Source organism: Bombyx mori, chromosome 14 (genome assembly GCF_030269925.1).
Source record: "Bombyx mori chromosome 14, ASM3026992v2".
NCBI classification, from domain to species: domain Eukaryota; kingdom Metazoa; phylum Arthropoda; class Insecta; order Lepidoptera; family Bombycidae; genus Bombyx; species Bombyx mori.
This window is the reverse complement of record NC_085120.1, coordinates 5,899,057-5,926,382: the sequence shown is the minus strand read 5'-3', so window position 1 is coordinate 5,926,382 and position 27,326 is coordinate 5,899,057. Positions and strand designations below refer to the sequence as shown.

General features: G+C 36.7%; 1 long non-coding RNA gene across 1 annotated transcript in view; it reads right to left on the bottom strand.

The window, feature by feature from the left end:
• Window positions 1-534: 534 nt before the first annotated feature.
• LOC101739571 (uncharacterized) overlaps window positions 535-27,326 on the bottom strand; it is a 58,280-nt gene continuing 31,488 nt past the window's right edge. Inside the window, exon 2 of the long non-coding RNA XR_009974847.1 lies at window positions 535-3,488. This is a non-coding gene — a long non-coding RNA (uncharacterized LOC101739571). The remainder of the gene's footprint in view (window positions 3,489-27,326) is intronic.

The following is a 27,326-nucleotide window of genomic DNA, read 5'->3' as shown; positions in this document are numbered from 1 at the left end:
CTCTCTTTACCACATTCGTACAATAATAATATGCTGGCTATAGACGCACCTTGAGCCACTGCGAAGTGGTCTTACTTACCATTTGATATAAAAAAATTAAATCCATTTCATTAAAAAAATTCATACACACTTTCAAAGTAGTTCTTACAGCTAAATCTCTTGGTACTTATAGCATTGTTTCCGGTATTCAGGCTTAGGTTCTGGCTTGAATTGCCGCTGATTTTCTCGGCGGATGTTCTTAGCGGCTCGTGATTCCAATCCGGTGGTAGATGCATTCGCGAAGCAGTTATCCTTGAGCCGTTAGGTTTTCTTTGGAGGCGCTCGGGCAGCTGTCAGCAAATCCTCTTGACTGAGCCCATGCTCGCCAAGCGTAACTGGAAAGGCCTCTGGGCCACCAATAATCCTTTCTTACAAAAACAAAAAATAATAATACACAAACATTCAGACATCATCATGAGGACCAGACTATTACCTCTTAAAGTTCAAAGTGTGTTTAATAGTCCGCACAAATATAAAAATAAAGAAAAACAAAAATGAAGATTGATTCAGTTTATTGAAATCATCACAAAAATTCCTCAAATTACACGTTAAAAATAAATAAATTTATGGCAAGCTCGTAAAAATTATACACATCGAATACCAAAGTCTAATACGTAAATAAGTACAAAATATAAATGAAATATGTCTATATTAATTAATACAAGTGTGTAAATTTACTAAATTAATTACAGAACTCCTACGGGACTTTGGGACATAGCTGTTTCACGAAGAAAATATATTTATTATTAAAATTATTATATGTTACTGTAATTTCCATTATTCGTATTTTCTAAACCAACATCTTATTATTATTGTTAGAATTCATATTATTTAAAAATTATTATTAGTAAGTTTGAATTTTTCAGATAATTAATATAGTTATAGTTTAAGTGGGACGGTCGTTTAAAACAATTTGATTTTTGTTCAAATATTAATTCCAACGTAAAATTTCCGTAGAACATATCGCTGTATAGAAAAGCCCATCAATAAGTTTAATGTTTCTCTTTTTATTGTCATTGATGGCAGACGAGAGAAAACGGCGTAACTGATTGTAAGCATTCACCGTCTCCCATAGAAGCGAGTAATGCAAGCCGCTATCTAGTATCTACCGCTGTGGCATGTCCTTCTCCAAGCAAGTTTCTTGTTGATGTCCAAGAGCAACTTTATCACATTTAATCTGGAAGGCCTTTAAAAATGTACATGAAAGTATAAAAAAGGAGTTTTTGGCTTTGTTTTGTCAATAATATAGAATTTTTTTTTATTTTTATTTATTGCTTAGATGAGTGGACGACCTCACAGTCCACCCGGTGCTAAGTGGTTACTGGAGCCCATAGACATCTACGACACTTCGAGATATAAGTTCTAGTCTCAAGTATAGTTACAACGGTTATGGTAGTTAGTAGATAATATATCACTTTACTATAAGCTACAATCTGACTGAGCGTCTAACATTACCGGTGTACACGGAAAGCACTAATTCACTCACAATCAAAAGGAATGTCAGATAGTCTGTCTTGGAAATCGAACACTGATTTCGATTTGTGAGAATACACTTTTTAGTTTCTCAATGGGCAAGCGAGAATGTAGAGCCCCTTGTAAAAACGGTGATCGAATTCTAAAATCGTAATAAAATTAATGTTTATCGCATTACCAAGTTTTTTCTTGGTACCTACCAACTTCAAACGTTTATCTCTTATTAAATTTACCAATTCGAATTTTAAATAAATAAATATTTACAAAATTTTAACATTTTATTAATAAAACAAAAATCAGACTTTTTTCTAGTGGGATTCTAATAATTTACAGTTACGTTAATAATAAATTAATTTGATTAAACACTAACGAGTTTCACGACAAATACATTTTAATATTATCCAGGTACAAATGAGTTGATTTTGAAGAAATACTGTAGGGTAGTCGAGGAATCATTGAAATGCATTATTTCTCGATTTTTTTTCATTGACCGAATAACCAAAAAGCAAAAGTCAATGTAACAGTTTTTAGGCTACACCATGTTTGTATAGGGATTGACCAATTAAAACGAAAGGCGTATACGCTTTTGCAAATGCTATTAATTTTAAGCAACGTAACACGATATGCTATATTTTTTGTACAAATCCATTCGGGAACTAAACTCGTGTTTCCTTTCACTCGAAATACTCGTTTCTCGAAATCGTATTTACAAAATTAAACTAGAATAAAAATAGTAATAAAAAATTTTAATCGGTGATCACGTTCGTCCCTTATCAAGAATTTGGCTAAACTAATAATGTCAAGAAGGAGGTCAATAGATGTTGCAAGTCACAACCATAACGTCAATTATAAGTTTTATTTACGAGAGTCATAAGTTATGCTTGTTTTATTTTTATGGATGCGATAATTATGAAATGCGATCAAAATTTATAAAGTTCGTTATGAAATAAGTAGCGTATTTGGAAAGAAAATTATTTTTGTTTTGCCACATACAGCAGAACGGAGTTGACGTAGCTAGTAATTTTTAAAAACCTTTATAAAAATACAAGAAACAGTACATATTTGTGATGTCTAACTGTATATTGGAAATATATAAAACACGAACATTGTTTTCAACAATTAAATAGAACTTAAATAATGTCTAAATTATACATTTATTTTTTACAAATACAGCCTAAATAGTGGCACAATTTACATAATATAAGCGTAATAATAATAAAAAGTATTACAGTAATATTAATTATCCGTTTTATAATTCACAAATAAATTAATCAGTTACGTTTTGTTGTAAACTACAATTGATACGGACCAAAAGCATAATAAAAATTAAAATAATTCTCGTACAACACTATTGTATTTCTTTTCCCGTAATTTTGTGTCGAAGCCTATACTTGTAAATGTTGACTAATCGCTTGACTGATTCTAATTTTCTAAATACATTCTCTTGAATATTCAAGATACAAAAAAAACATGTAATTGTCACAAATTTAAAAATGAAAATCGTTACGAAATCATCTAATTTCACGTTACGTATTGCGTATTTGTGATGCTTTAATCGAAGCTAATCTTCCGTCTCACACCCTTATCATCAACCAAACCTAGACTCTTCCTTCTCTTCCTCAGCAACGGCATCTTCTCATCCTTATTAGTTCGAGGAGTCGACTCGTTCTCCAACTGCTTAAGAGCGTCGGGTTTCTCCTTAATGACATCCGTGCAAGGGTCTTTCTTCACAGCGATCCAGTCATTGACGCCGTCGGTTCGGTACCATTCGTAAACTCCATCTAGAGGTACTTCGTTTTCGAAATCGAAGTTAAATTTCCTCTTTTTTTCTTCTCTGTCCCTTGCTATGCTCTCTCGGAGTACGTTAGCGAAGTTGTCGATCTTCGCCTGTTCCGTGAGGTCGTCGACTGGGAATAGACATCGCCTAACTGGGTTGTTCGGTGACATGGTGCGCATCTTTGGTATTTCGAGGTAATCTGCGGAAAGAGGAAAGAAAATGATTTCAAAAATGATCGTATTAGACCGCAAATTCGTAGGATATCATCAAACAGATACAATTATATTTAATATTCCTTTAGTTGGTCGTAACTTTTAACATAATGACTATGGGCTCCGGTATCACAAATCACAAGTGTGCCGTGAGATCATCCAATCTTCTAAGCAAAAAATGATCAGCTTAAATTCCCTTTAGCCATGGGGAATTAGCCCTATGGCTAAAGGGCACATCTAAGCAATAAAAAAAAAAAAGGGAATTATATCACGCTATAATTATGACGCTATTCTCGATATAATTCGTATCAGTAGTACGTACCTACGTGATTACGTACGTAATCAGAGTAAGCATCTTTATTATAGACGTTTGTAGCTCAGAGTCTGATGTGGTGTACGTTCATGTCTCCGATATTACTGGTATATGATATTTCTGGTATCCACACAAAGCATTTTACCATCCATGGTGGTAGGGCGTCTTGTGAGCCCGCACGCCATCACCACGATGTCTATTTCTGCCGCGAAGCAGTAATGTGTTCCGGTTTGAGGGTGAGACTCCCCGTTAGCTTGTACAATAAGTAACTTAGACCTCATGTCTCAAGGTGTCTGGCGTTCACGTTGTGGTATTTATGAGCTCCAGTAGCCGAATAACATCAAATGAATTTCGAGATTGTTCAACAAAAAAAAGCGTTTTTTTTTTAGAGCCATTATACGTGAAAAATCTGAAAATATCGTTTATCAAGAAACGATTTTTATTTCGAGCAATTCTCTCTCAGCACAAATAAAATTTAGCTTAAGTTGTAATGACATCACTACTGTTTAAGTAACGTGAATTGAGTTTTTGGGTTAATTTAAAACGAACAATGTCTGAGACCTTAATTTGCAGAGTCTATTTTTATCGCTACCGGGATTAATCATGATCAAAATTAACGACAAATGCTTGTTATTTTGCTTTCATTGCTCCTGCGATTGCGCTTAACCAATTGGCTGTCGTTATCACGATGATAGTAATCATTATAATTAGTCACGTCGTCGTCTGAGACATCTCCATTGTGGTTAAAGTACAATTGAAATGCCTCGGCCTCATTCTAAATAAACGTTGGAAGTGCGATTACGTCCCTGAAGTGGTCCTTCAACCATTGGGGATGACCACGGCTTTATTTCGTATCTAAACCGGACCGAAGTTGAGACGATGGCAAAGTGTACTATGACAGTATCACAACTATCTACGCGACTTGGACACGACGGAAACACGATTATAATCTGTCCAGAAAGGGAAGGAAAAAGTCGCGTCGGCGACGCTCAAATCGGAATCAATTTATCGCCGCCGTGCATCGAGGTACGTAATGCTCGACTTCTGCGAGTCCACTATCTTGCAGAAGCCGACGGGGTGACACAAAACGCTATTTTCTTTGCGCACTTCGTTGTTATCGAGTCTGGGTCCGGAATAGGGATCTCGCCTCATCTTAGTCCCCTAGTTGGTTCGAGTCCCCTCTGTAAGGCGATTTAAGGACCGGCGACAAAGTAACAAGAAAACGACGTGTAAGTTGCTCTACATGCGTTTATCAAAAGGGTGACGGATGACCGCAATCTCCATGCTGGCTTTATCTAACCCAGGTAACCACGGGCACCCGTTGACGAAGCCGTCTAGGCGAAATCACTATCCAAATCCTTATTCGAAAATGGTAAAGACTTCTATAATTCTTTTGAATAAATATGTATAAATGTTTACTGGTGGTAGGACCTCTTGTGAGTCCACACGGGTAGGTACCACCACCCTGTCTATTTCTGCCGTGAAGCAATAATGCGTTTCGGTTTGAAGGGTGGGGCAGCCGTTGTAACTATACTGAGACCTAGAACTAAGATCTCAAGGTGAGTGGCGCATTTACGTTGTAGATGTCTATGGGCTCCAGTAACCACTTAGCACCAGGTTAGCTGTGAGCTCGTCCACCAATCAAAGCAATAAAAAAAATTTATAAATATTCAATTATTCAAAAAAACCAAATACCTTCCTTTCATACTAACAACTCAAACATATTTTAACAATATCCAAAATACACTTACAAAGAAATATTGATCAATAGTTCTCTAAAAATTCAATCAATAAAGCTATAAGCGACACGCACAATTATTGAGAACACGAAACGTGTCGTTATCTATATATTAATACGTGAAGCAAAAACTTTGTATCCATTTTTCCGAAAATTGCGCGGACGGAGGAGTATGAAATTTTCCACACTTATAGAGAATATAGAGAAGAAGTGCACAATGCTAATATTTTTTTAAATTATTGCATAAAATATACATTAAATCAATAAAGAAAACATTACACACACTACATACCATGTATTTGACGCATGGTCAAACTTTTGTTCTTGGCGTCTGTTGTCAAATTGAGAATAGATTAAATATTGTTTGTCTTTATTAATATTTTTTTATAGTGTAGTCTTGGCGAAATTTGTGATTATAGAAGTATAAAATACAATCATAATAGTGTACAAAACTTACAATTCCAATTAATTATAGTCGAATTCCGACTACTGCGGGACCTCTAGTTTATTCAATTATGTCAGTTTCAATAAGCGTTAAGTACAGCAATGCGTTTCTACCGTTGTCTGTTTTGTAAACAAATAACTTGGACTGTCATGAGAAGCGATCATAATAATGTTCCACTGCCACCAGAGAAATATACATTAAAATTATTTACGTAAGCTGAAATGTGGAAATTCGAATTTTAAATTGAAATAATTTCGAGGAGTGAAATACTAGACATTATCTTCGTAACTAAAGGTGCCTTTTATTTGGTGTTAGTATCAGCAATTCGATCTTTTTAATAGACATCAATTATGTTTACAACAGTTAAATAAGTAACTGGAGAAGTTTTTTTGTTATGATACATTTCCAAATTTTCAAAACTCTGAAAGGCTCTCCTGTAAAGCCGCGAAATGTCGCTTAAACCAAATAACATTTCACCAGTCGATGCGTTACATGCTAATGCAATATTATTTCTTTATCTAAAAACAGCGGTTTTAATGTTAGGCAGCGGCTTGGCTCTGCCCCTGGCATTGCTGACGTCCATGAGCGACGGTGACCACTTACCATCAGGTGGGCCGTATGCTCGTTGGTCTACAAAGGCAATAAAAAAAAAAAAAAAGATGGCTTGAGGCAGCTCTTAACCCGCCTTTTTTACAGATTTCTACTTCGAATATTTCAATTTTATTGCCGTATGGTGGCTTATGATTCCAGTGGCCGTAAATACTTAAAAAAATATTGCAATACCCACTTCAGTGGTGTTGATATCGTCGTTAATGCTTTTTTATTACGGCTGATATTGCTTAATTATAACAAATTGATTCTTTAAACTAAATAGCATAGATATGTTCTATTCTGTTTTTTGTTTCTTTATTTTATTTTATTGCTTTTATGGGTGGACGAGCTCACAGCCCACCTAGTGGTAAGTGATTACTGGAGACCATAGACATCTACAGCGTAAATGCATCACCCACCTTGAGATATAAGTTCTAAGGTCTCAAGTACTGTTATAACGGCTGCCCCACCCTTCAAACCGAAAGGCATTACTGCTTCACGGCAGAAATAGACAGGGTGGTGGTACCTATCCGCACAGACTCACAAGAGGTCCTACCACCAGTAAAATGATCACGGTATCCCTACGCCAGGTTAGTATACACTTTTTCATGCGCGCAGCTAGTATTTCTCAATTTATAAGACGTTATCGTGTCAAATTTTAATGCATGCTTGACCAGCTTCAAAAATCGGTTCTGATGTACTAGTCAAATAACAATCGGCGACTTTGAATGTTTTATCCGATTCATTTATGTTTTTGATACCACTGAACCACTTAACACCAGGTGGGCTGTGAGCTCGTCCACACACCTAAGCAATAAAAAAAAAAGTTTCACGTTCCCCCTGAGCCTGAGGCTCCATTGGGCACGATCGGCCCAAGCGTTGTCTTGTGACACATTGATCTTTTTTTTTTTTTTTTTATGATTGATCATTTACTGGTGGCCCGAAGGCCTTTCCAGTTTCACCAGGACAGATGGGCGAGCAAAGGCTCAGCCAAGAGGGGCGGGATTTGCTAACAACTGCCCGAGCGCCTCCGAAGGAGACCTAACAACTCAAGAGCAATTGCTTCGCGAATGAATCTACTGCCGGATCGGAATCGCGACCCGCTGAGAAGATCCGGCGAGAAACTCAGCGGGCTGATTCATGGGTTAGGTTGCACGGCGAACTCTTTGTCGAGTTCGACGAGTACGGTTACCGAGGTCCCTAAGCCTGCTCCTAGTGTTAGAGCTGAAGGCGTCTAATGCAAAGGTTATTGGATCTGATGGATCCGTAAGGACGTGTCTAGGGCGTCGACGGTGACTGGCTCCTGCGTGATCAGGATTCGGGGAGTAGTCAGCGGCGGCAACGATAAGGCGATTATCATGACGCATAGCCTTATCGAAGTACCGTTCCGACGCTGACTTCATGTATTTCTGGATAGATTCGAGGCCCAGGTCGTCGTGTAGGTCAACGTTCCTCACGAACCACGGAGCTGCGACGGCTAACCTGCAAAAGCGGGATTGTAGAGATTGGAGGGTGTCTATATGTGTGCGGGCCGCGTGAGCGAACACCACACTCGCGTAAGTCATGACGGGCACACATTTATCTCTCTTCTCGCGTGACGTAAGAGCTAGCAGTTCGAATAGTTCTGCTACTGGCGTTATCACCACATGACAACCAGTTATTTCATTAAATTTTTACACGGCTTCTTGTTGGCGTATCGTAGTAGGACAGATATATACCTATAAATCTCATCCCCGATACACAAACGCAGCTACGTTTAATCATAGTTCCGTTACGAAGGTTCCCGCTGACTGACAATATCCCGGTGTTGTTGACGTTAAATACGTAAACAATGAAACCAAACAGCGTGGTTGATTAACGATTACGATGATTGATTAAGAACGTTGCGAAATATGGTACATTTAACGGTGAACGATCCTTAACGGGAGCTAGTAGTGTCTGTAGATCGGTAGGCGGTAGGCAGCGGCTTGGCTCTGCCCCTGGCATTGCTGAAGTCCATGGGCGACGGTAACCACTCGCCATCAGGTGGGCCGGTGCTCGCCTGCATACAAGGGCAATAAAAATAAAAATAAAAATAAAAGATAGATGTCAGTCGCGGAGAAACTTTGAAGAATGCAAGCCCGCGACCTATTTTCAAGTTTACGTTACTATTATAATATGAATGTACTGTTTTACCATGGATGGTACCAACATTAGGTCATGGTAGGTTTAACCATGACCTAACGTTGCGATAGATGGGTGGAGTAACGAGAATGGATAAAATACGTAATGAATATGTTAGAGGAAGTCTGAAAGTGGCAACTGTGACACAGAAGCTGAGAAGTGCGCGTTTGGGATGGTATGAACATGTGACGAGCGAAATGAAAATGAGGTTGGTAAGAGAATGTTAACTATGAATATGGGGTGATATAGAGGAAGAGGGAGACCTAAGAAGAAATGGATGGATTGCGTGAAAGACGATATGGGTAAGAATGAAGTGAGCGAAGAAATGGTATATGATAGAAGAGTATGGAAGGAGAAAACATGTTGCGCCGATCCCAGGTGACTGGGATAAGGGCAGGATAATGATGATGATGTACTGTTTTACCAATTAGACTACAGGAGCTACGAAAATTCCAACTAGTATTTGAATGGGTTCAAGTAAATATATAAAAATACCAATAAACGATAGTTACAGCAGCAGGATTCTTGGAGAATTAAATTTACTCGACACAGGGCATATTGGGTAGGTACTAGCCTATTCGCTGATAGTTAAAGGGGCTATTCCGGCTACGCTGTGACTGGTAGGTGAGTTCACGTGACTCAGCCTGATATAATGCCCTAACACTGGCCCTAGCGAATGCAGCGCTTTGCAAAATCTACCACTAGATTCGGATCGCGATCCACTGAGAAGATCCGGCGAGAAACTCAGTGGGCTGTGTCTATCGGTTAGGGGGTGCTATCCTGCCTATATTTACCACTAATCATTCATGACCTCCACGTTTGAACGGTTTTATGCAACATTTAATTTTTCGGCGTCATCTCTTAAGGAAGGTGGCAGTATTGACATTGCTGTGAACTCCATTAACTCCTCAATACTAAGTGAGCCATGAGCTCGTTAAAATACAAATCTTTACTTCAATAAAATCGAAAACAATCTTAAAGAGTAACGTTACAACGCTGTTAAAAGCTTATGGCTTAATTATATTCTAGCCGAGTACAACACGAACAGCCGTTATTGTTATGTAAGTAACGAATGTTAATTCACTTAAAATGGCGGTAAACACGCGAATTAGTCGGTTGTTTCTAAAACCAGAACCCGGTATTTAACACATCGAAATGCAGGTTAACTACGAGAGCGTAGAGTGCAAACGTGTTAATTTTTCGTGTGCGTGCGTTTGTGTGTGTGTGAGAGAAAAGCGTTGAAGCTATGTGCTTATTTGTTCCGTAAGTTGTATAGAGTGCAAACGTGTTAATTTTTCGTGTGCGTGCGTGTGTGTGTGAGAGAAAAGCGTTGAAGCTATGTAAGTTGTAATATGCGCACACATGTTTTGAACTTCGAATACAACACAGAATAAATTAGAAATTTCACACAATTATCGATAACGTCACAAAAACATTTGGCACTAATATTAAAAATTTAGTTTCGAGAAATCATTCGTTGATCAAACCTTACCGCAATAATGGCCTAATTTGTGCGGCTTCTTCGGAAAAAGTATCAAATTCTATTGGTAATAATAATACAAACAGAAGATGTATAAAAATCAATAACAATCAGTTTAAAACTTTACCGTAAGAGCACGCAAAACTTAGAGCACGTGAAAATTTTCTTTTTCCAGCTATAATAATTGTTTTACTGCAGTTCCATTTATTAAATATATTAATGTTTAATGAACAGTTTTCATATTTTCATTAATTTAAATTGAACCGGCAGTGTACCAAAGGTTAAGTATTGCAAACAAAATATGCAACAAGTGGGTCGCGTTTCTGATCCGGTGGTAGATTCTACGAAGCACGGCTCTTGCTAGGGCTCGTGTTAGCAACATCGCCAAGTTTGAGCCCCATGAGCTTACCTACTAGTTAAGGTTACGCTGATATGGTTTCGCTAGACCATCAGATTAGGTAGAAAAAAAAACATCGATTAAAATTAAACTGTTTCATTTGCGAACACATTATTAACAACGTAATATGTAATTTCCGAAAAAACACTATTACAGCGATAAAAATCTAAAATCCTGTGATATACCTACCTATCATTAATAACTGACCTTACTCAATTTAGATTACTGGAACTGTTGATACGTACGATACACACATACGTTTTAGTAAATGTGATTGTTCGTTCGTTACGAGTAATTAATTACATTTGGTAATTCTAAACATTTGATAAATTACTTTATTCTGATAATTTTTAGACTCTTTTTGCTTGTTTAGTTGAGCTATAATTAAAAATAAGTTGATTATCCGTATGAATAACAGAGTAACAATTGTCTTTCCGAAGAAATTCATATTTTAATGTTTATTTCTTTGGAAACTGCCTGCTTATTTCTGCCGTGAAGCAGTAATTCGTTTAGGTTTGCAGCGTGAGGCAGCCGTTGCACGGGAAAACTAAGACTTAGAACTCTTGTCTCAAAGTGGATGGCGGCATTAACGTGATTGTTGTCTACGGGCTCTGGTGACCACTTAAGACCAGGTGAGCTCATCCATTCGTCTCAAAAATCTACATATATAAAAATGAACTGCTGTTCGTTAGTCTCGCTAAAACTCGAGAACGGCTGGACCGATTTGGCTAACTTTGGTCTTGAATTATTTGTGGAAGTTCAGAGAAGGTTTAAAAAGTAGATAAATATGAAAATGCTCGGAGTTACATAAAAATAACAATTTTGTTTTCCCTTCGATGTGTCCGCCGTCGGACGGATTCCTTTTGTTTGTTTTAAGTTTATTTTATACAAAAGTTTAGGTCTTTTATCTATCGATTGAGGCACTACAAAGTCTGCCGAGTCAGCTAGTAAATAAATAAAAGTTCCTTATTACGAGACTATTATATTATTTTCTAGTTCGATCTAACTTAATAAGTCACAACAAACTAAACTCTTCATATTTATTTATCTATGCAGTTATTATTCATTCACATTCCCACAGCTGATTGAGTTGGTTTCGTTGTTTATAATTAACAGTGCGCATTCGATAGGTCTAATGATCTTTCTGTAAACAATGACTTCATTATTTTCATTCGCGCTTAGACTCAAGTGGGTTCTAAGACGACTGGTAATAAGTGCGTACGTGGTTAAATGGCTTCACGAGCCAATAATTACAGCCCACTGAGCTTTTTTTGTTGCTTAGGTGTGTGGACGAGCTCACAACCCACCTAGTGTTAAGTGGTTACTGGAGCCCATGGACATCTACAACGTAAATGCGCCACCCACCTTGAGATATAAGTTCTAAGATCTCAGTATAGTTGCAACGGCTGCCCCACCCTTCAAACCGAAACGCATTACTGCTTCACGGCAGAAATAGGCGGGGTGGCGGTACCTACCCGCGCGGACTCACAAGAGGTCCTACCACCAGTAAAGGCTTCGCGGCAGATCTTCTAAGTAGGTCACGTTTCCGATCCGGTGGTAGATTCAGCGATATGCTCTTACTAGGGTCAGTATTAAGCAACTCCTCCTATTGGAATGGCCTCTAAGGCTGCCATGGTACCATGGTATCCCTTCATGGGTAGGGAAAAAATAAAAATTTTACAACATTATAAATTTCTCGATTAACGATAAGACGCAAGTAAAATACATAACATACACCATCAGCCCAAAATCGAATGGCATAAATGAATTTTTACCCAACAATTTTAAAACATTTGTTATTCGTTTAACAATTTTTATATTTGCAAAATCCTTTATTTAATAAATAAACTCAGACGACTCTTCCTTCAAAAGTTCCAGTTCAAAGGCTACGTTTTTCATCCTAATAAATATTTAAAACATAATAAACCGAGGAAGTACTTAATTGCTTTATCTACCAGAGTCCAGGAATAAGGGCATTTGGCATTTGAATATTCATGACGGGCACAGGGCGTGGCGCTATCCGTAAATCTTTACGGGTGCACAAATAACAAACGAATGTATCTGTGCCTTCGACCAATACGAAAAAAAAAAAAAAAAAAATTAAAAAGACGTTTATACTGAAGTCGTCGTGGCCTAAAGGATAAGACGTCCGATGCATTCGTGTTGAGCGATGCACCGGTGTTCGAATCTCAGGCGGCGGGTACCAATTTTTCTAATGAAATACGTACTCGACAAATGTTCACGATTGACTTCCTCGGTGAAGGAATAACATCGTGTGATAAAAATCAAACCTGCAAAATTATAATTTGCGTAATTACTGGTGGTAGGACCTCTTGTGAGTCCACGCGGGTAGGTACCACCACCCTGCCTATTTCTGCCGTGAAGCAGTAATGCGTTTCGGCTTGAAGAGTAGGGCAGCCGTTGTAATTATACTGAGATCTTAGAACTAATATCTCAAGGTGGGTGGCGCATTTACGTTGTAGATGTCCATGGGCTCCAGTAACCACTTAACACCAGGTGGGCTGTGAGCTCGTCCACCCATCGAAGCAATAAAAAAAAAACTTAGACCAATTCGTACTCAATTTATCATTTCACTTTCAGACAAAGGGAAGGAAGGGATCGTATGGTTGTTCGAACAATGTAAATGACTTCCATTCGTTTGGTTAAATCGAGCCTCGTCTAAAACAGGATATCACGATTCTCCCACAAACGAATTAGTTCGTCAAGCATTACAAAACGCACAAGTTCATTATTTACTTATTCAATTTAATCTTATATAATTTAGAATAACATATATTAGCAATTCATTTACCGAAGAGCAAATTCCCGAAAACAAATATGAAAAGAGCGATACGGAAAAGCAACGAAGCTACAACCAACACGATATCTATAATCTGACCCACGAGCGTGATAAAATTGCATATTTAAAGATCAAAATTGAAAATATATCTAATCTATTTAAATAATTATATCATTCCGACGTTATCCAATAAAATAAGGAACAGATCGTATTTTCTAATGAAGAAAATGATGATCTAAAGGCCACAGAGTTTCTAATCGGATCTTTTCAGTGGGTCGCGTATCCTATCCGGTGGTAGATTCTGCGAAGCACTGTTCTTGCTAGGGCTAGTGTTAGCAACGCCCCCCGGGTAGAGCCCTGTGAGCTCACCTACTCTGACATACGCTGACATAACCCCCTAGGTTACCAACTTAAGTCCAGTTAACTTATTCCTCTCCCTGCAAGGTTGCCTGGAAGAGATCGCTTTCAGCGATAAGGCCGCCGATTTATATACCGACTTTTGTTTTATTACTTTACTGTGTACATATTAAGGTGTTATATAAATAAAGAGTTATTATTATTATTATTATTATTAAGTAGGAAAAAAGAAAAAAAGATAATCTACATGGACAAAATCATATAATGTGAAAAAATACTGAAAATGATAAAAGCAGAAAATAAAAAACTAAATGTAATTTAGAAATACAATTACAACTAAAAAACCATTTTTTTTTATTTTACTTACCGATACTGTCGAAAGTATTTATAATAATACTAAAATAATAGCCCATTTGACAAATTCAATAGACAGTAATTTTTACATTACACTTTTTTCGATTTCGAAATTTTGTTAATTAAATAAAATTTAGCAAAAAAACCAAACACTACCTACGTCAAGAGAACCATCAAATTTGCTGTGATTATCATAAGAGCGGTGAGAGGACGGAAAACTCATTTAAAATCGTAGTTGCAATGTCTAGGGAAGTACGATCCCAAGCCCCGAACGAACATAGGCCAAAAGCAGTATCTTATTTTATTAAATAATATGAACAACCCAACTATCACCGCTCTTAGAAATAGCTTCATACAAAGGAATTTTTCACACGGTTGTCCACTTGACGCCAACTTCCGAATCATACATATACCAATATTTAAATATCGAAGTACTATTAATCATCAACTAAAATTGTTATTACTAATTTGTCCTTCTTCAAACAAGGAGGAAAATGAGAGTATGGAGAGTGCTTAACGGAATTGCTCAAGTCCATGGGCGACGGTAACCACTCACCATCAGGTTGGCCAAATGCTCGTCGGCCTACAAGGGCAATAAAAAAAAACACTTTACTATTAAGTATCATCTATAACGTTTATAATATTATTTACGTTAAAGAATGTCTCGGATATGTCATCTAGCATAGCCGATGTCCAAATACGAAAGCGATCACTTAATGGAAACTATATCGCATGCCTTTGAAAGCAATATAAAACTTTATTGACTATGTATCTAAATAAGACAATAATAAAAACCTTCCGACACAAGTCCCATTCTAATTTTGTTTAGTTCCGGACCGTGACCGAAATAACATAACGATTGTATCCTTAACTTACACTTTTAAAATACCCATTCCGAGTAAATAATTATACCGCTTAATGTAAAAAACAAGTGAACATTCCTTTGTAGTTGTAAGATCATAATTTAAATTGAATCTGACGTTAATTTCGATAAAATGTGATGATAAAATTGATGCTCAATTATAAAATATTCATCACATCGTAAAAACTTTTGTATTTAATCTTTGTAAACGTAAACACATGTAGTTATGATTTGAATGTTTTGAGTATGTTTGAGTTGAATTTCAGCATATATTCAGACTAATCTAGATTTACTAAAATGATATTGTATTCTAAAATGATTGTACAGTCTAGACCGAGGATTTCCAAATTATGTTGAGCAAGAGACCCCTTTAAACAAAATGAACTGATAACTCAGACAGCATAGCCGTATAACTTAATTAACCTCTAGTTTTTGTCTTATTGATACAAAATCTACACCAAATTTTTTTTTTTTTATTGCTTAGATGGGTGGACGAGCTCACAGCCCACCTGATGTTAAGTGGTTACTGGAGCCCATAGACATCTACAACGTAAATGCGCCACCCACCTTGAGATATAAGTTGTAAGGTCTCAGTATAGTTACAACGGCTACCCTATACCCTTCGAACCGAAACGCATTACTGCTTCACGGCAGAAATAGGCAGGGCGGTGGTACCAACCCGCGCGGACTCACAACAGGTACCACCAGTAATTACACAAATTATAATTTTGCGGGTTTCACTTTTATTACACGATGTTATTCCTTCACCGTGGAAGTCAATCGTGAACATTTGCTGAGTACGTATTTCATTAGAAAAATTGGTACCCGCCTGCGGGATTCGAACACCGGTGCATCGCTTCAACACGAATGCACCGAACGTCTTATCTTTTAGGCCACGACGACTTCAGACCAATTAAAAACTTTGCGGTTGGTTAAGTTATCGTGTGTGCAAATGGTCTATATCGACCCCTCTTAGAATCACTGATCTAGACTATGCTAACTTCGCTAACTAGTTGCAGTCTTAGCTGAAGTCCTTAGAAACGAGAGCAAAGGTACCGCCACCGTTGAAGGTCAAATTTTTTACTGTATTACCGTCATGCCTATTTACAACATATCCTCTTAACTGTTCAAATTTAAACGTATATTGGCAGAAACAATGAACTGACTAAGAACAAAAGTGTGGGATATACACGTATCTCTCATTCCAGATAAAGGAACAGGTGGAGAAAAACTAATCCTTGGTTTTCGACAATTCACAATAATTACGCACATAAAACATTACCCACATTATTATTTTTTCCTTCCTATGCTGATAGCCTTGAGAGGCTATTTCAGCTTCTCCTTGACGTGTAGGTGAGCTCACGGGGCTCAAACCGGGAGTGTTGCTAACACTGGCCCTAGCAATAGCAGTGCTTTGCAGAATCTACCACCGGATCGGAAATGCGACCCACTGAAAAGATCCGGCGAGAAACTCAGTGGGCTGTGTCTATGGGTTAATTCGCTCGTCGAGCCCTTCGTCGCAAACGACGGGTTCGACGAGGACGGTGACCGGTACTTGTGGTACCTAAAAGCACCGATAATGGATCGGGAGGATCCGTAATGACATGCTTAGGGCGAAGTCGACTGTTTACCATTCGGCCTACAGGATCGGGTATGCGCACATTGATAAGAAGACCGTTAATATAAGTAAAAATGTGTTTTTGTTATAATACCTTTTACTACTACTGTACTATTTTATTATTATTTTTTTATTATTTCTGGTACAGCGTTCTAGTCTATTACTATTTGATAAAACTTTAAGCAATTCTATTGAAAAAAAAAACCCAGTTTTTTTATAGCGTCTTATTATTAATTTTCGATGTGTTAAACTGGTAAGGGCCATAGAAAGAGATGCATTTAAGCCGGTTCTGAAATTTTCTTCGAAGAAACATTGTGATATACATTTTAACCGAACAAAAAACGATTCTTGGTACATATATATTCAAAGACGATATTACGTATTAGTACGTCAACTGCGTCCTGAAACCGCCATGTTGATTGACTGCCATCCGTTACGTAACATATGTGGCCATCGGAAATTAGTTCACGATATCTAGTTACAGGGGGAAAAAGGAAGTCTTGGATAGGAAGTTCTAAGGATTCGCAGTTAAATTTCAACCGTATAAAACGGACTTTAGAATAATAAATAAGTTATGGTTAATTTATTCTTCGGTTTTCGCGAATAGTAGACACAAATAAAATTCTTTTGGGAGTTAGCGATGAAGGGAAGATTTTCCACTCAGCGTAATTGCTCGGTAGACTGACGGTCCAAATGTTATTCGGAACTTGTATGTATGCAAGCTTATATTGAAAAAGTCGTTATCGTGATTCAGACATTCGTCAAATACTTGTGTTCTGTGATAGCAACTACCAAATTAATTTACGGTTTAATCTCCAGCTCCAGCTTGCTCCTATTGTCATCATATTATTTCTGACGTTTTAATACATTATAGTTTTCGTGGTCAGGAGTCTATCCTGAGGTGTTTTATTCATTGTTGTTTATTATGTCAACTACCGTTTGTTTTTATATAATAGTTATTTCCTGACTTACTTTTACTTTCACACTGACGAACTAATGGTATCTTGAGGACTGGCAGACTTGAGACAAAACTAAATTTCTAGAAAAATTACATTAATGGTATTTCAATTTATTGAATAGATATTATAGGGAGATTACTATAGGGAATTTAGATAGTCTTTAAAAAAACCTAAAAATTGTTAGTTTAATATCATACAAGAATACGTAGAAAAATAATCAATAATAATAATAATAATAATGAAATTTTGCATGACATTTATAACATAAAAAGTATATATAAAGGATTAGCTATTCCTACTGTTTTTTTAATGGCTATATAGGAGTTATAAAATTACTGTATTGGCATCGGTCCTTCATGCGTGTGCATATTTTCAGACACACATAAATAGACACATATAAAGCTAACAAAAGCGTGCTAAATATGGTTACTTTAAAATAATTATGTAACTTTAGTATCGTAAATTTACCAAAATTTTCAAAGCTAAGCTGTCCATAAAATCTGGAACTCAGAGGACTCCTGCTATCATCGATAAAAAATTATCTTGTGATGAGTGGATATGAGTTATTTTATTATAAAAACGGACAGTCTTACGAGTCCAAAGATCCATGCAGCAGTAGCTTTAGAAGGATATAGCAACTTAAGGTCAGATATACAAATTGTGGATATGGTAGTCGAAAGAAAATTCAGTACCGATTCAAAATTTGATTACTTATAGCATGAAATTCCATTGACTTATTCGCATCATTATGTCCTATCTGCAAATCCAAACGTAACATACCAAATAGATGTAACTAAACCAATTGGCGATGGAGCGTGGAGAGTGAGATGCCAACGTGACCTGGGGTGATGTCAAGGAGCAAGAACGCAAGGCGGGGTCAAGTGGAGACAACTTATGAGGACCCTATGTACCAGCGAGGTAACCTAGGACAACAACTACAAATCAATTGTAAGTTGTGATTTATTATGGTCACCCCACAATAACACTTAATTTCAAAAGTATAATATTCATATTTCTTATTTCTTAAAATTTTCATATCTCTTAAAAAAATTCATTATTATTTTATTCAATTATTCTTACTTTTCTAATTTTAAGATTTTGTCAACTATTGCACTGTTGATTGCACTTTTAGTTGAGATGACATCTGTCATGTACTTATTGTGAATTTGTCAATGTTTTGTACTGATGAACCCTTTGTTGGTGTAACTAAATAAATAAATAAATAATAATCGAACGAATTGTCGATTTGCCTTCGACATAATTCATGACTACGAGAGTCTTTTAGCAGACGACGATATACATATTTAAAAATCGAAATCATATTTGTATGATTGCCGCGACAATTCGAAGACATTACTTTCGCCATATTACATGACTGCGAGAGCTCTTTAGCGGACGACGCTATATTTAAAAAACGGAGACATATTAGTATGATTGCCTACGACATTTCAATGGCTTGATGTTCTCTTTATGAGATTCAAATAAGTCTAGTAAACAGCGAGAAAAAATCGCAGTAACAAAAACCAAATCTGTTAGTTACTAACTAGAAGTTTTTAAATTGAAGACCTTAATGCACAGCTCAATTTGAAGTCAACGAAGCGTGAATTGCATTCACAAAAGAAAGATCGAGCACGCGCGCGGCCAGAGCGTCGATGTGGAATTGCGACGAAACGTACAACTTCCGACGTTTCAATCCTTACAAGTGTTGACATTGATCCGTATACAATGACCGTAATTTTTTTTATTAATTTAATAACCGGCAAACCTAACAATCGTTGACGCACCGCACTAACGACTCTGGATTCTGTCAAAAAAGTGCTCGTTCCAATCTGAATACTTATGTTATTCGTTTTTTTTATGCATTAGGTGCCATGTTGAAATATACATTGAAATTTAATCTCATTATGTTACATATGTTATAGAATATATTTGTGCATGATGGCGACAGTGAAGTTGAGAACAACAAAACCTACATATATACATATAAAAATACATAATATAAAAAAATCTTGAACATTCCCGGAGAAGATATAGTTGCCAATCCAATGAAATCTAGAAAAGTCTCACAAGACATATAATAGTTACTGATGTAATAATTTTAGAGTTTTTGGCCACGAATACTTATCCAACACGTCATTTCAAGTATGCTACGCTAATGATTTCATTACGTTAAAATATGCTAATATGCACTCCAGAGTTTATAGTTCATATATCTTCAATACTAATACGCACCGCATAGTTCTGTCAGCAAAATTTACTTTAAAAAAAACACAATATTAAGTACTAATTTTTTAGTACGTACAATGCCGTATAACATTTTGACAGGCATCATGCTTGCTATTTTTATCCCTAAAGACAATGTGAGACGTATAGATGACCTTCACAGTATCCACATGTGACCGTGGCCTTAATTTGTTAAGACATCACATATCTTCCAAAACATATTTATGGACCCACATGGTAGCTATGATTAGGGCTGACCACAGAGCTAAAAGTTAACGGCAATAGCATCTTTAAGACAGAAAATATATTTTTGAAAATTGAAAATTATTGTTACAGAAACATTGAGTTTATAATTTATATTTTATACATTGTTTATATATTCTGTCGTTTAATTAATAATTAAACAATTAATTTTAACAGTAGACTAGTAAAATATGGTCACGCTCGTAAACTATGTGAAAGATTACAATTTTTTGAATGATTTTTTTTTGGACAGCCAATGTCATATCTACTTTGCCGTTACTAATAGAATGTAACCTAGGATCCAGGTTTAGCTCTAGTAACCACTTTACGCAAAACTGGCCAGGAGCTCGTTCACTATTTTAATTCATTAAAATTTTCATAATACTGTCTTCAATATTACCAATACCTATGATAAAGTTAAATATTGTAAAATAATTGAAATGTTTTGTTTTTATTTTCCGAACTATCATCCTTCGCTCCCCTCAATGCAACCAATGTATCTAAATGCACCCGTCGACATTGAACTTGACTTTGTCGGCTAGATTGGGTCACTTAATTGAAACAAGAGCTGGTAAATCTATTACGGCCACATTAACAGAACACATCCATTCAACTCGTATGATAACTCCTTTATGTGAGTATTCAGCATTGTTTTGCATTTTATACTACATTAAGTAGGGCACATTAAAAGCCCACATCGGTATTAAGAACCAACCCATTTCTGCCGCAACATATTTATGCATTCCGGTCTGAAGAAAAAAACAGTTGAATTGTCAAAACCGCATTAAATTTTTTTTATTAAAAATAGTGTAAGAAAAAATGATTTTATTGTAAAAAAAGCATGGGGTGCATGGTATCAGTAGTTATAAATATTTTATGAACAGATATGGGTAGAAGGGTTATTTTGATAATATCCTGAAAAGCACCCCACGCTTTATTACAATAAAATATTTTTTTCTTACACTATTCTTAATTCAAATTTATTAAAATTTATTTTCTATTTTTTATTTGGATTTTCTATAAAAGCGTATTTTTTTAGTTTTTTTAAACTATTATTTATTTCAATTTTTTTATATATTAAATTGTCATCGGACCTTAATAAGTATGCCAAATTTCGAGTTAATCCGACGTTTTGAAGAGGGTCAAAATCATGTTCAAAGATTCCGTTACATACTAACTTACATACGTCTGAAGCTAATAAAAGCGTATTAACAAATACAAATTCTTGAATTGAATTTTCGACAGACATGTCGTTTTTTTGTTGTTGTTACAAAGAATTTAATAATTTAATAATACATTCGATTAACTCGATTTAAAACCAAGTCACTTGAATGGATCATTTAATTTTGAACGATATTTAACAGTTGATCCCAAAACCGGTTACATGGTAGGTACGTAGATAGAGCACAGTCTGATGGTACTTAAATAGAGCACAATGCCTTTCTTCCATGGCGTGCCCTATAATCTGATAAAATATTTTTGTGATCCTCCACGTTTACAGCTAGTTGGTTTGAGTTATTAAATTCGAAACGAAAATATAACCGCATCGCGTGTACCGGCCACGCGTGGTGCAGTTTTAAAACTGAAGTTTCCAAAAATAATAATAATTTCAAAAGAAAGAAAGAAGCAAAAAAAAACGCGTGCATTTCCACGCAGAGATTAATAATATAACAACTAATTTTAGACGAAACGTGTAGTAGTAGTAAAGATTTTTCTCAGCAGGGGAACGTTTGAAAATAGCAAATTGTTTCGGTGCACCGCGTTGTGCTGCCGTGTCTCCAGCTTAGGATTCTCTGACTCCGAGATGTCATAAAACTATTTTTGTTTTCTCGTTATTAAATGCTTCAGAAATATTATTCATCTTCTAAGCAACAGACCAAATTTTGACGAGTAGGGGGTAATTGGGAGCCGACATAGATAGGTATCGCTTTCGGGCCTATTTATGCCGCTAATCCGTCGCGTTTCCTAGTGTAGAGTAGGATGGACGTTAGGGTATGGAGGCATTCGCTATATGGCACTCATGAACTTCGATGAACACTCACAGGTAGCCTTCAGCCTTCAGCAATGTTTTTTTTATTTTTTTTTATTGCCATGATGGGTGGTCGAGCTCCCAGCCCACCTGGTGTTAAATGGTTACTGGAGCCCATAGACATCTACAACTTAAATGCGTCACCTACCTCGAGATATAAGTGCTAAGGTCTCAGTATAGTTACAACGGCTGCCCCACCCTTCAAACCGAAACACATTACTGCTTCACGGCAGAAATAGGCAGGGTGGTGGTACCTACCCGTATGGACTCACAAGAGGTCCTACCACCAGTAATAATTCATAAATACACTGTAAAAAGTTATAGATGCGCACAAATAGCAACGTGAACTAAAAATAAACAGAATCATTTCATCCTGGTGACCTTAGTCAATAAATTAGACCAAAGAAATCAAATTATTGGATCGTGATCGTGTCCAAACTTTCCAGTTAATCGTCTTGAAGTTGGTGAAGATTAATTTGAAAGACTCCGTTACGTAGATAGATACAGATCGAGCCAAATCGTTTTACAAAGAGCACAAATGAAGCAACGACAAAGGCGGCACGGCACACAAAACAACTCACTCATTCACGCTCTCAACTTTATAAACCAATTTTATTTATAAATTATTACTGTAACATTGATGACGTTAACGGGTTAAACTGTGCGTATGGAAACCGAAGCGTAACCATGTGTAATTTTATAGATCGTTCGCCACGAAACATTTCTCTCGAGAGACCCTAAATTCTTTCGTGTTGAAAAGACTTGAGAGTTTGAGAGCCGACCGTTTTCTTGAACACAACAATCCCGTCACGAACAAACGAGATAATCGTGATTGTGTCCGATTTATTGATCAGTAGAAAGTCGCTTTATGAATCTACAATAATAGTTTACAGAATTATTATGACTGTCGCATGTGATAGCTAGTGAAATGCGTGCAACATGTTTGGAAATTCGGAGAAAGATGAATAAGAAGATGCGATTGATTCTTATTTTTAGGTATTTCCTTTCAACACTATGAAATACTGTAGCAGAGTTTAGTTTTTTCCTAAGTTTTCTCTCAAGTGCAGCAAAGCATGCTAAATTATATGTATTAATAGTTGATCAAGAAGAATCGAAATTAAAATATATATATATGTTTAGTTTAAACTATTTATAGCTACTATTAGTATAGTAGTAGCTGTAAATATGACTATAGCTTTTCGCACGAAGCTTGGCCCTCATGGAGTAGGTATGCTTTACATCGCGCTAGCGGAGAGCTCTACTCAGCAGTGGAATGAAATGTATTCTTTATTCTTTGCCAGGATTCAAACTAATCCCGTACCGAATTTCGCCAGTCAGTCAGAAAAGATTTACTTTCGCATCTATAATATTGTTTCGGTTGTTTGAAAAAGATTAATGTTAAACCCTTGACTACCCTCAAAATCGGTACCGATCATGCAAATAAAGATTATGAACACTAACTTGCCCATCAACTAAAGTAGTAAAGTCTTACTACCGGTCACTGCTCAGGTAGTTATCGGTCACATGAAATTCAAGTCCTATTGCGGTGGAATAACAGCTATTTTATCTAATCGAAAAATTAAAAAGTTCACGGCAACTGACCAAACAATTAGAAACAAAGTCACGTTGGTGAACAGACAAACGAAAGTCAAGTGATGATTCAGTAACCTTAACCCATTGAGATTAAAACACAAAGGCCGATCTGGAATTTCGTGCATAAGTTCTTAATATTAGTTCGTAGACTCCTCTGACATTAACGTCCTTTTGGCAAAAATATATATTTAAACTCAGAGTCATCTGACCCTAAACTAGGACACTCTGTACCATGGAATCCAGACATTGATATGCATACCTTTATACGTTTAAATGGATAGATAATAAAGACTAAACGAAGAGCAAACAAAACTGTTCATCACACGAAAATTTGCCCGATGGGAACCCAATCCACGAGCAGCAGTCAGGGGCGCTAAGTACTGCATCACCGATTCAGTCATATCCGGATATCCGACCTAACGGCTCTAGGGTCGACATGTAAACCTTTTTTTAAGGGATTTTATGACCTGGTAACTAAAGCCTTTAAGTCATGTCTTATTTTAATTTATATTCTTATTGTTAAGAAAAATGATAATATGGAGTGAAATGAAATGAAGATTTGAGATATTAATAAACTGGGATGAAATTAATAGAAATGATATGATATGGGATGAAACATAATCTCAGTAAAATGTTGGTTATTTACTGAGATTTTTTCAGTGATCTTTATGGAGGATCCCAAGAAATTACGTCCAGCAACTTTGTTTCATTTTCCCGCATTTGTGCACTTTCACAGATAATAAACAATTAATAAACCACCGTTATTACACATTTAAACCTGAAGAAACAATAAATAGACAAAATAAAACAAATCACACAACTTCAAGCCGGTCACCGTCCTCGTCGAACCCGTCGCTTGCGACGAAGGGCTCGGCGAGTAAATTAACCCATAGACACAGCCCAGTGAGTTTCTCGCCGGATCTTCTTAGTGGGTCGCGTTTCCGATCCGGTGGTAGATTCTGAGAAGCACTGCTCTTGCTAGGGTCAGTATTAGTAACACTCCGGTTTGAGCCCTGTGAGCTCATCTACACACGTTAGGGCGAAGCTGAAATAGCCTCTCAAGGCTATCAGCATAGGTAGGGAAAAAAAAAAACAAGTTCACGTTCCCGCCAAAAAGTCACATCTAAACCTGTCAAATATAATTCATTGCTAGTTTGTGTGAGGGACAAACGGAAAGATGCAAACCCGTGCGGGCTCCGCGAAAGATTGCGACCCTACCAATGGCAACACATCCGCAACCAATAACACCCAAGTTATTGTCATATGTAAATTAACTGCACTGACTCCAATTTGTCGCTGGAGGGATATTGGCAGTCAGACAATGCGGGCTTCCACTAATTCTCGCTCCGATATAAACTCAGATTAAGTAATGACCCTCAAATTGTACAACAATTTATCAGTTAACCATTATTAGTGCTGGGAACAAAAACGTAGTTTTTTCGGCGATCGTTTGTCGCCTTTGGGACTCCCGATCGATCCTAATCGATATGAGCGCAGTGGGGGCTTGTTATCGGCTCAATAAACGTCACAGCTATATTAAAAAATAACCAATACAGAATTATATAGCGGTAAACTAATAAAATATCTTGTTGCTTTGTTATTAAACAAAACTGAGTAAATACGAAGATATTCATTATTCAAAAATGCTTTTTAGGCTTGTAGTTTTAATCGCAGCTTAGATACGTGCAATTGTTTCTCTGATGATTCATGATGAATATACAACTATATATTAATACGTGAAGGAAAAACTTTGTATCCCTTTTTACGAAAATTGCGCGGACGGAGCAGTATGAAATTTCCCACACTTATAGAGGATATAGAGAAGGAGTGCAGAATGCTAATATTTTTTTAAATGATGCCTAAAAGATACATTAAACCAATAAAACAAACATTACACACACTACCATGTATTTGACGCACACACGTATGCATACTATTTAGGTATTTATTGTCAAACTTTTGTTCTTGACGTCTGTGGTCAAATTGAGAATAGATTAAATATTGTTTGTCTTTATTAATATTTTTCTATAGTGTAGTCTTGGCGAAATTGGTGATTATAGAAGTTTAATAGTCTTTGAAAATAGAATCATAATGGTATACAAACTTACAATTTCAGTTAATTATAGTCGAATTTCGACTACTGCGGGACCACTAGTACTATTAGATACTTCCATTTAAATATGGTTATTTGATACATTATAATACAAGATTGTCATGTGTTATTATTACACAATTAGAAAAAAACATTTTCAACGTTGCGTCTCTTCCGCATTATATCGTCCAAGACACCCTGGCGCATTTAAAAATAGATAAAACCACGAGAGAACATTATCCTTAGTCGAGGGTCGCAACGGAAACTGCGGGTGAAACAGTACGCGTATCCTGGGAACAGGTAAGCTACTCTATTTTTATCTTATTTTACTAACGACGCAGATCTGACACTTGACATTCGAGTAATAAGATAGTCGTAGTAAATTACTTTTTAATCTAAACTCATGTAGAATTACAGAGCGCGGTCTACTATAATTCACTAGGCGAAATTTCTAGAAAAGCATTTATTTTTTATAGCTTAGATGGCTGGACGAGCTCACGGGCCACCTGGTTTTAAGTGGTAACCAGAACTCATCTACAACGTAAATGCCGCCACCTACCTACGAGATATGAGGTCTAAGGTCTCAGTATATGTATAGGTAGTTAGTACGGCTGCCCCACCCTTCAAACCGAAACGCATTACTGCTTCACGGCAGTAATAGGCAGGGTGCTGGTGCCTACTCGTGCCGACTCACAAGAGGTCTTACCACCAGTAATTACGCAAATTACAATTATGTGGATGATTTTTATTACACTATGTTATTCTTTCATCGTGGAAGTCAATCGTGAACATTTGTTAAGTACGTATTTCATTAGAAAAATTGGTACCCGCCTGCGAGATTCGAACACCCTTGCATAGCTTGACACGAATGCAACGGGTCTTATCCTTTAGTCCACAACGACTTCAAAGCTTTTAAACTCAATGTCCTAAACTTAACTCACAAATTCTCTAACGAAGTCGTATGATGATACCTTTGACATGAACGCGTACTTCACAAACAACACCATTAGAATAACCACCCTTTTTGCCTTATCACTGAAATAATCGGCGGCTTCTAACTAAAATAAATTTAAAAACATCATACGAATTAATAAGAAAACATTTTTCTTACCTACGACCTAATCGATTATTTTTTCATACCACAACCAGACCAGTCGTATATCGTATCCATGCGGTTTGGAACTAGATAGAAATACGTCTCGTGTAACATGAGTTCACGTAAACTAGAAATGTGAGGGTGAACGCGATACTCAGCTTACAGCAGTGTGTGAAGCAGATTTTATTACTAAGTCTATTGGAAAGAAAAAAGAAAAACTTCGCTGCCTTTCCAATGTAAAATTATCTTTTTGAACTCAGCGACGAATTAAAGATAGGTACGTATTTTTTTATTGCTTAGATGGGTGGACGAGCTCACATCCCACCCGGTTTTAAGTGGTTACTGGAGCCCAAACACATCTACAACGTAAATGCACCACCCACCTTGAGAAATAAGTTCTAAGGTCTCATAGTTACAACGGCTGCCCTAGCCTTCAAACCGAAACGCATTACTGCTTCACGGCAGAAATAGG